A 10193-nucleotide genomic window follows, 5' to 3' on the forward strand; every position below is an offset into this window, starting at 1 on the left:
CTGGTCTGGTGGCAGAGAACTGGAGATGGATCGGGAAGGCATCGGAGACGGGAGGAGTGAGAGTCCTAAGGCCTTCCAAGGCAAGAATCATTCACTGTCTGCCTGGGACTGTAGGTCAAGAAGGACATCACTGTCCCTCTCTCCTGGAGCCTCTGACTCACCCTCTGGGTGACATGCTAACTCTCTCCTCACAGCAGCACCATGTAGAGCCAGAAATTAAAACACAAAGAGGCTCCATCACTTAACAGAGGACACACACCCAGGAAGTGGAGGAGCAGGGTGGGTCTCCATGTGAGGCCTGCTTCCTCAGGAGGGAGCCAGAGCCTGGTCACCGCATGCAGCCTGCTCCCAGATGCTGCCTCACTGCATTGCTGTTTCCTCCGGCGCCAGCCTGTGTGGCTGTTCGCATGGGAGCCTGGGGAGCCGTGCTGCGGCTTCTGCCTGCACTCCTCAGACCGGAGCATGCCAAGTCCCTCAGGGTGGGCCGGCTCCAGCCAAGGACCCAAGCTGTCAGGCCTCAGAGGGCCCCTCAGCTGTCTGTCTTCATCCTGACACTTCCCCTAAAAATTGGTGGCCGCTCAGGGTCTTACCCTTTCCCTCTCAAAAGTATGGCCCTCATATTTCTGGACACTCTGAGCCTGGTGTCCCCAAAGACTCCAGTGGCTGTTTAGAAATTTTCTCTTACTTCCTCTTTCCTTGGCATCTGTAATACTTTCTCATAGCAACAGATGTCTCCTGTGCCCGAGCTTGTGAACTGAGGACCTCGTTATACCAAAAAGCCACTGATAAAAAAAATTATTCAATAAACCCCAGGGTTAACCAAAGAAGGGAATGAAGCAAGTCACACACAGTTCCTGCCTCCAAAAATGTCTATTCTTTCGTGGACTCCTTTCAAGTTGGGAAGCATTTCCAGAGCCAACCGCATCCAGGCCCTGGGGGCGTGGGGCAGGGATATATGAGGAATAAGGAGGCAGACTGGTCCTTGTCTCCTCCCCACGCTCCGCCCCAAGGAAGACACAGTCTGTCGGGAGGAGGACAGCGGCGCAACCAACTCACTGTCACACAGACGGACTTCTGACTTGTCAGAAAGAACAGTTTCTCCAGAGGAAGCAGCTGGGGGTTCATGTGCCCCAACACCAACTTAAGCCCCTCTGACATACTGCCGAGGTGTTGGAGTGCATCAGGAAGGCGCAGCTGGAGAGACTGTTCTGTTGAACAGCTGGGCCTCTAGTCGCAGATATAAGGAGCCAGATATGGGGGTGTGTGATGCACTTGAGATGGAGGCTCATCTGGATCCTTCCGGAAGAGTTTAGACTTGAATAAGGGGGAACAGCTGTGGTGGACACACCAGAAGGAGTCACGCCCTTGTATAATCCCCTCCCTTTGGGTGTGGGTAGAACCTGAGCTTCTAGCCAACAGAATATGATGAAGGTGAGCCCGGGTGAACCAGTCACATCTGTGACTACATTTTGGTGGATGTAGAGTCCATCTTGCTAGCACACACAAGAGACTTCTCCCGCTGATCTTGGAAAAGCCATATTGTAACCTCCCCTCGAGAGGGCCACATGGCAGGGAGATTTGGAAGGCCTTTATGACTTGAGGGTGGCCTCTGGCCCATAGCCAGTACGAAGCTGAGAACTTGGTCCTGGAACCACCAAGAAATAGACTTGGCCAACAACCACATGAGCTTAACAGAGGACTCTGAACTCCAGAAGGGAATGAAGCCAGGGTATGTGATGGCTACACAATTCTGAGCAGAAAGGATGGCATCTCTATCCTTAATATAGCCATGGCCATAATCAAAGAAAAGACCGAGGGAAAGGGGAATTTCTTCCATGTAACAAAGCCCAGGAGACCACAGACACAGCCGAGGTTGAACTTGCAGGGCAACTTGAGAGGCTGGGAGGAGGAAATGCCAAAGTAGAGGGAGATATGATGCAGAAGACATGAAAGCAAAAGCTGAAGACTCACTCTCTTGGCTACGAAGTCCCATTTGAGGAAAAAAAAAAAGCAAATTTTTTCCTCAAGTACTTACATATCCCAACAGACCAAAATGTGAAGCATCTTCCTAAATATCAAAGCCATTCACACAGTAGCTTCAACTCACTGAGAAGTTCTTAAGGGAGTAGGCTGGTTTCCCCAGAAATGAAAATTTTTAGCTGAGACCATCATAAAATCAGGCCTCCCACGTCTCCAGGTTGGCACCACTTTTGTAGCTCAGTGCCCACATCAGACTTAATAGGGGCATCCAAAGAAAACAGCCCCAGTCTTTCTACATAGAATATGTATAAATGAGTATTAAATATGTTTCTGGAATAGTAAAAAAAAAATAATTATTGGTTCCACCTCCAGTTCGAGTTAGTGAACTAGACACAGGCGTTTATTGTCTTATGTGGATTGCATTCCTCAGAAAGCTGACTCTAAGACAAAGTCAACTGGGTAGGATGTCTGTAGGCGAGGGCCTTTGGGAGAAATACATGTTAAAATGATGAGAAGGGAGCAAGAGTGGGAAGAAGCGGCAGTTGAGCTGTGATACGGGCCCTGGCTAACCCCACGGGCCAGTCTAGAACAAGAACAGCCCTTCAGGGTCGTCTCAAGTTAGGCCAATATGGCCTGATGGTTATACGCCCCCTTCACAAGCCACTGAACGCAGCTACCCTGGGAGGCGTCCGAGCTTGGTCAAGGGGGCTCTCTGCGGCTGTGGGAAGCCCTGAAGGGAGGGGACAGCCCTGAAGGAGGTGCCCTCTCAGCAACTGGGGCAGGAAGGCCTTCACCAGAAGGGGGTTTACTTGGCACCTCCCTCTGCTCACCTCACCCCTTCCTCCCTTTGAAATCATCACAAGGCACCAAAACAGCATAACCCAAAAGCAAGAAAGAATGGGGAAAGATGCTCAAGTTCATCAGTTCTTAGGGAAATGTAAATCAAAAGCACAAAGAAGTAGCATTTCACACCGGCTAGGATGACTGTTATCAAAAACTGTCATAATAACAAGGGCTGGTGAGGGTGTGGAGAAAAACCGGCACCCTTACACATTGCTGGTGGGAATGTAAAATGACTCAGCTGTGGTGGCAACAGTTTGGCAGTTCCACGAGAAGTTAAACATAGAAATCTCATACGACTCGGCAGTTCTGCTCTTAGATACATACCCAAAAAGTTGGAAAACGGGTATTTCAACACTTCCGGGTACATGGATGTTTGTAAGGGCGCTATTCGCAAAAGCCAAAGCTAGAACCGGCCAAAATGTCCATCCCCAGATAAATGGACAGTGGTCTAGCCACACAGTGGAATATGATGGGGCCATGAAGAAGCCCTGGAGCCCTGGGCCATGCTGCGGTATGGAGGACTCAGGAAGGCATCATGCTAATGGGAAGAAGCCAGACACGAAAGGTCACATATTGTGTAATTCCATTCACATACACTATTCTGAGTCAGTAAATCTATAGAGAGAACATGGGTTAATGTTTGCCAGGTGTTGGAAAAGGGGATGGAGAACAACTGCTGAACATGTATGGGGTCTCCTTTGGGGCTGATGGAAATGTTCTGGAACTAGATAGAAGCCCTGATTATACAACATTGTAACTGCACTAAATGCCACTGAATTATTCACTTTAAAATGAGTAATTTTGTCTTAAATGAATTTTATCTCAATTTAAAGAAGGGAAAAGATGGGAGGGAGCCTAGCCATGGCTTAAGAATTCCACCAAATTTCTTGAAGCTGCCACAGTGGAGACAAATGAAGCCACAGCCTAGAACACCCGCAAAGAGAATTCACCTAAGGAGGGAGCAGGCTTACCCTAGCCGGTCCCTCAGCGCACAGAGAGCAGGTATCAGAGGCCAAAGTAAGGAATGGGACTTAAACCAGAGAGATTCATTGAAGGATTCTTTTTTTTTTAAGATTTTATTTGAAGTAGAGTAAGAGAGAGCTGGGGGACAAAGGGAGAGGGAGAAGCAGCTCCCCACTGAGCAGGGAGCCTGACACAGGGCTAGATCCCAGGACCCTGGGATCATGACCTGAGCAGAAGGCAGACACTTAACTGACTGAGCCAGCCAGGTGCCCCTAATTGGAGGTTTCTATGTGGATGTTAGCCTCCCCCCAGAAGACCCAAAAGCCAGTGTTTAACCCAAGAATGGAAAAAGAAAAGTTCTTCTCCGAATAAAATCTGGAGTGGGTATTGAAACCACCAGAAACCACTCCCCTCCAGATTATGACATTTTGGTGGGTCCCCACTGTAACTGTCCCTCAGAACAATGCATTACTTAAAATATAGCCCATGACAAATTATACTAGTTACCAAGCATGCTTAAAGATAGCCTTAAGAAAAACATGTACTAGCAATAGGCCTTTTGGGGAGAGGACGATACACATCCTTGAAGCCGAACAGTTGGGAATGCCTGGCCCACTCAGGGCGGAATGCCGCCTGCTTCATTTTTTGATATCTGCCCTTCCCCGGGGAGCACCTGCAGTCAGTCAGACAATCCTTTTTGTTTGGGCTTGCTCACTATAGGTCATGGACTACGTCACCAGACATATTTTGCCTTTCCTCTTACTTATCTTATCTATAAGACTCATGGTCAATGTGTAACCTACTTTGGCTTCTTTGTTGTTTGTTACCTACTTTCCAATAAATATGAGACTGACGGGTTGTTTGGGGTGACAATCTTTTCTACTGTTGACCCCTGCTTTCTTTCTCTTACAGTTGACTCCTTTGTGCCTCATTCTTCTCCCATGTGCTGTCGGGAAGTGGCACCCCAGAAAACTGTCAGCTTACTGCCGCTTCATCTTACAACAAAGCCTGCAAATCAGTGAGTTCCGTGGCCACAGAGCTGCCAGCCAGTCTCATTCATAAGCATAATCAGACAAAAAGAAGTCTAAATATTTGAGGATGATGTACAAGATGACAGAGAAATACCAAGAAACAGAAATAGCAAAGCTGGCCCTAGAGGAAAGAGATGATTAAGGGAAAGAAAAGAACAATTTTAGAAAGACAAATAAAAATACCTTTTATTCAGGCACCTGGCAGGCTCAGTATCCAAAATCTATAAAGAACTTCTCAAACTCAACACCCAAAAAGGAAATAATCCAGTCAAGAAATGGGCAGAAGACAAGAACAGACATTTCTCCAGGGAAGATATACAAATGGCCCACAGACACATGAAAAATTGCTCAACATCACTCATTATCAGGGAAATACAACTCAAAACCACAATGAGATACCACCTCACATGGTCAGAATGGCTAAAATTAACAACTCAGGAAACAAGAGATGTTGGCAAGGATCCAAAAAAAGGGGACCTCGCTCACTGTTGGTGGGAATGCAAGCTGATGCAGCCACTCTGGAAAACAGTATGGAGGTCCCTCGAAAAGTGAAAACAGAACTATCCTATGACCCAGCAAACACACTACTGGGTATTTATCCTGAAGATACAAACGTAGTGATCCGAAGGGGCACGTGCATGCGAATGTTTACGGCAGCAATGTCCTCAATAGCCAAACTATGGAAAGAACCTAGATGTCCATCAACAGATGAATGGATAAAGAAGATGTTGTATAGATATACAATGGAATATTGCTCAGCCATCAAAAAAATGATATCTTGCCATTTACAATGATGTGGATGGAACTAGAGTATATCATGCTAAGTGAAATAAGTCAAATATCATATGATTTCATTCATATGTGGAATTTAAGAAACAAAACAGTGAAGGAAAATAAAATGAGATAAAAAACAGAGAGGGAGGCAAACCATAAGAGACTCTTAACTCTAGGGAACAAACTGAGGGTTGCTGGAGGGGATGTGGGTGAGGGGATGGAGTAACTGGGTGAAGAGCATTTAGGAGGGCGGGTGATGTAATGAGCAGCGGGTGTTACACGCAACTAATGAATCACTGAACTCTACCCTGAAACTAATAATACACTGTATGTTAACCAACTTGAATTTAAATAAAATATTTTATAAAATACTTTTATTAATACCCTCAAAAATATTTGAGAAGATAGGGAATATATAAAACAAAAGCAGATTGCTGGGTGCCTGGGTGGCTCAGTGGGTTAAGCATCTTCATTTGGCCCAGATCATGATCCCAACATCCTGGGATTGAATCCCGCATCAGCCTCTCCACTCAGTGGGGAGCCTGCTTCTACCCCCTCCCTCTGTGTGCTCTCTCTCTCTCTCTCTCAAATAAATAAATCTAAAAAAATTTTTTTAAAAGATTGCTGTGGAAGAAATACCAGAGAACGTGAAAGATCCTTTTAAATTAAAACTATAAGTACAAAATTAAGAATTTGATAAAAGAACTGACAAATTAAGTTGAGAGGAATTTCAAAAACATGGAACAGAAATCCAGGAAAGGACACCACCACTGAGTGCTGACAAGAATGCAGAGCACTTCAAACTCTCCGACTTGTTTGCAGCAGCGTGAATAGATACAACCACTCTGGAAAATGTGGGGGCGGTATTTACTAAACCCAGAGCTGAACATGTGCATGCCCTATGAACCAGCAATGCTACTCCAATGAATATGCCCAAAACACATGAGTACTTATGGCCACAAAAAGACACACACAATTCAGAGTAGCATTATTCATAGCCCCAAACTGGAAGCAACTCAAATGTCCCCCAGTGGTGTCCAATAGTTTGGATAGACCAACTGTGCTAAAATTACAAAATGGAATACGATGCAGCAATAAAAACAGAACAATCTATCTATACATGGAACCATATAGTTGAATTCCACAAATACGTGGACTGAAAGTAGCCACACATTAAAAAAAAAAAAAGTACCTAGTGTGCAATTACATATATACGAAGTTCTAGAACAACAAAATTGATCTATGGTGATAAGGTCAGAATAGGGGTTGCCTTTGGGAAACGTACTGACCAAGAGTGGGGCATGAGGACATCCATACAGGTGCTGGAAATGTTCTAATATTTTACCTGATTAGTGATTACATGACTGAGTATATATGAAAAAAATATCTCTACAACTAAGATTAGTACACTTTACTGTACGTTATGTCTCAACACAATAAGGTAAAATGCAGTCTAGGAAATACGAAAGAAAATATGAGTCAATTAGGAAGACCAACATCTTAAGTTATAGAAATATAAAAGAAAAAAAGTGGACAGGAGGAAATTATTAAAGACATATTGAAAAAAACAACTTCAGAGCTAAAGAAACAACTGAATTCAGACTGTAATGACTTCTTTGAGTAAGTTCCTAGCACAATGAATGAAAGTGAAATTTCAGAGCACCAAGGATAAGAAAAGATTCTACAAGCTTTCAGAGATTAAAAAAATTACATAAAATTTCAGTGTGAGGTTTTATACACAGCCAAACTGTCAAACAGGGTAGAGAATGAAGAGTTTGCCAGACATGCAAGAATTCAAAAACTTAGCCCTACTTGATCCTTTCTTACAAGGCTTCTTGAAGATGCACTCTAGCAACTGAAGGAACTATGAAAGAACACCATCATTACTGCCATCACCATAGCTAATACATATATATATATATATATATATATATATATATATATATATAAAATTAGGAAATTATAGACATTGATTACATTAAATATAATTATGTTAAGTTATTAATCATACATATTTGTTTAGGAAATCCTCCAGTATGTCTACTGTGCAGCAGACCTAGAGGGTAACCAGTCCAGAGTGAAACAGAAGGTTAGAGACTCTGGGAGGAAGATCTCTAGGATATAAAGGAATTGCACCCAATAGATAATATAACTGAGGCATTGGAAGAAAAATATATGCTAAAAGCACAGAGTGCCACAGGGTACCTGGGTGGCTACTGGGTTGAGCTTCTGCCTTCAGCTCGGGTTGTGATCTCAGGATCCTGGGATCGAGCCCCCTCTCTCTCTGCCTCCCTCTCTGTGTACTTGTGATCTCTCTGTCAAATAAATAAAAATAAGATCTTTTAAAAAAATAAAAATAAAAACACAGAGTTCCTAAAGCAAAACACCAGAAGTCTCTAAAAGTCTCTGTCCAAATATTAAGCAACCAGTTCAGATTGAAAGAGAAGTCAGCGACATTCAAGAAGAAGAATTGGAGAGATTTCAGGACATGCATAGATAACGAAGCTAAAAGGTTTAGGGTTATAGCTAGAAGAAGGCTTTTTGTTCTTTCTCCCACCTACACATAAAAATTCAGCCAGCAATTCCAGGAAAAACCAAAACCATAAAAGAAAGTCACCGTTTAATATAACACAAAGGAGAATGTGGTAAGATTTGGGACAAAAAGTAAAAGGTACAAAAAAGGCACTCCATTTGAATACTTGTCATTTGAGCAGCAGTGGGGTCATTACTATAGAAATGAAATCAGAAACAAAACCAATGAACAAACAAACAAAATAAAAACAGAGGCAGACTCATAAATACAGAGAACAATCCGGTGGTCACTAGAGGGATGGGGGATGGACAACACAGGTGAAGGGGATAAAGAGGTACAAACTTCTGGTTATAAAATAAATAAGTCATGGAGATGAAAAGTACAGCATAGGGAATATAGCTAATGATATTGTAATAACCTTGCACGGTGACAGATGAGGACTACACTTCTCGTGGTGAGCACTGAGTGATGTGTAGAAATGTCCAATCCCTACGTTATATACCTGAAACTAAGATAACATTGTATGTTAACTGTCCTTCAATTAAAAAGAGAAATGGGAATAGTAACCTAACCCTACACTGAACTGTAATGAATAATATGACCACAGTCACAATACTGCACAGCTGTTTGCCTTTCAACTTTGAGAATCAATCTGCAACAAAGCCCAGAAGACTTAATTACAGTTAAAGAGCAATGAACAATGGAAAAGTACAAACACATCTGTGGCGGTGCTGCACAATGCACGGCTCAGAACTCCCTTAAGACCGAAATTCTTATTTCCCTGGCTGGCTTGAGTGCTGTCAGCCGCTGTCAGCCCTCCTCAGGAATTGTGCTGGAAAAACAGCCACCTCGACTAAGTCACACTGGTCCTCAGGAAGCCCACATCCTGCCCCAGGGGATGGGCCAGCGCATGTTCTGAGACCGCATCACAGCCCACCTTCTCCACCCATCCAAACTCTTCCCTTCCTTCAACAAGTATTGATCCTCAGACAACTGCTTACGAAACCCCTGCATATTCTTCTCCATCTTAGAACCAGCACCCCTGGAAACCTGACCTGCAACAATCATCAGAGAGTTGGGAGGAGGAAGGGGAGAAGCGTAGGGAAGAGCTCGCACATTAATATCATTGCAAAGCAGAAAACCAATAGTTATTGCCCCAGTTGATGGGATGAAAAATCAAAGTATAGGGAGATTATTTAAAGACACAAAGGAGCCAAGAGAAAACCTGGAAATAGTGATCTATCTATAAATTAAGAGAAGGGAGAATTGTAGGGAGAGATGAAATTGGTCATGAGTCAATAACTGATAAATTTCAGTGACGAGCACTGGCTTTTAGTGTACTATTTTATGTGCTTTTGTATATGTTAGATCGATTACTGCAATCAAAATTTTAAAACATAAGAGGAAGCAGAGAAGTATAATCTCTGCCACAACAGGAAGTCAGCTGAGAATGTCTGAAGTGAACATAAAAAGTTGATACAATAAGCACAGTTTTACCCAGACAGAGGCAAACTACCAGAACGAAAACTAGAAATACTCAAAATGAGAACAGAGATGCTAAGGAGTATGGCACGGGCCCTTTGCTTTGTATTATACGCTTTTGTTCTCCTTGACTTATGCTATGGGTTGAATTGTGTACCCCTACTCCCACCTCCTACACACAAAAAAAGATTTGTTTGAGTCCTAACCCCCTAACCCTCAGCATCTGATCCTATTTGGAAATGGGATCTTGATGAGGTAATCAAGTTAAAATGAGGTCATCAAGGTAGGACGTAATCTTACTACAATCCTTACTAAAAGGAGGAACTTTGGACCCAAACACAAGCACACACCAAAGGCAAATGTTCATGTGAATGTGGAGGACTGGAGTGATGCATCTCCAAGCCAAGGAATGGTGAAACCTGCCAGTAAACCTCCAGAAGCTGGAAAAGGCAAGAAAGGATCCTTCCCCTGGCAGTCTCAGAGGAAGCATGGCTCAGCCAACACCTTCATGGCAGACTTCTTGCCTCTAGAACTGTAAGACAATGTATTTTTGTTGTTCTAAACCACTTCGTTTGTGGTCCTAATAC

Source organism: Mustela erminea, chromosome X (assembly GCF_009829155.1).
Source record: "Mustela erminea isolate mMusErm1 chromosome X, mMusErm1.Pri, whole genome shotgun sequence".
Taxonomy (NCBI): domain Eukaryota; kingdom Metazoa; phylum Chordata; class Mammalia; order Carnivora; family Mustelidae; genus Mustela; species Mustela erminea.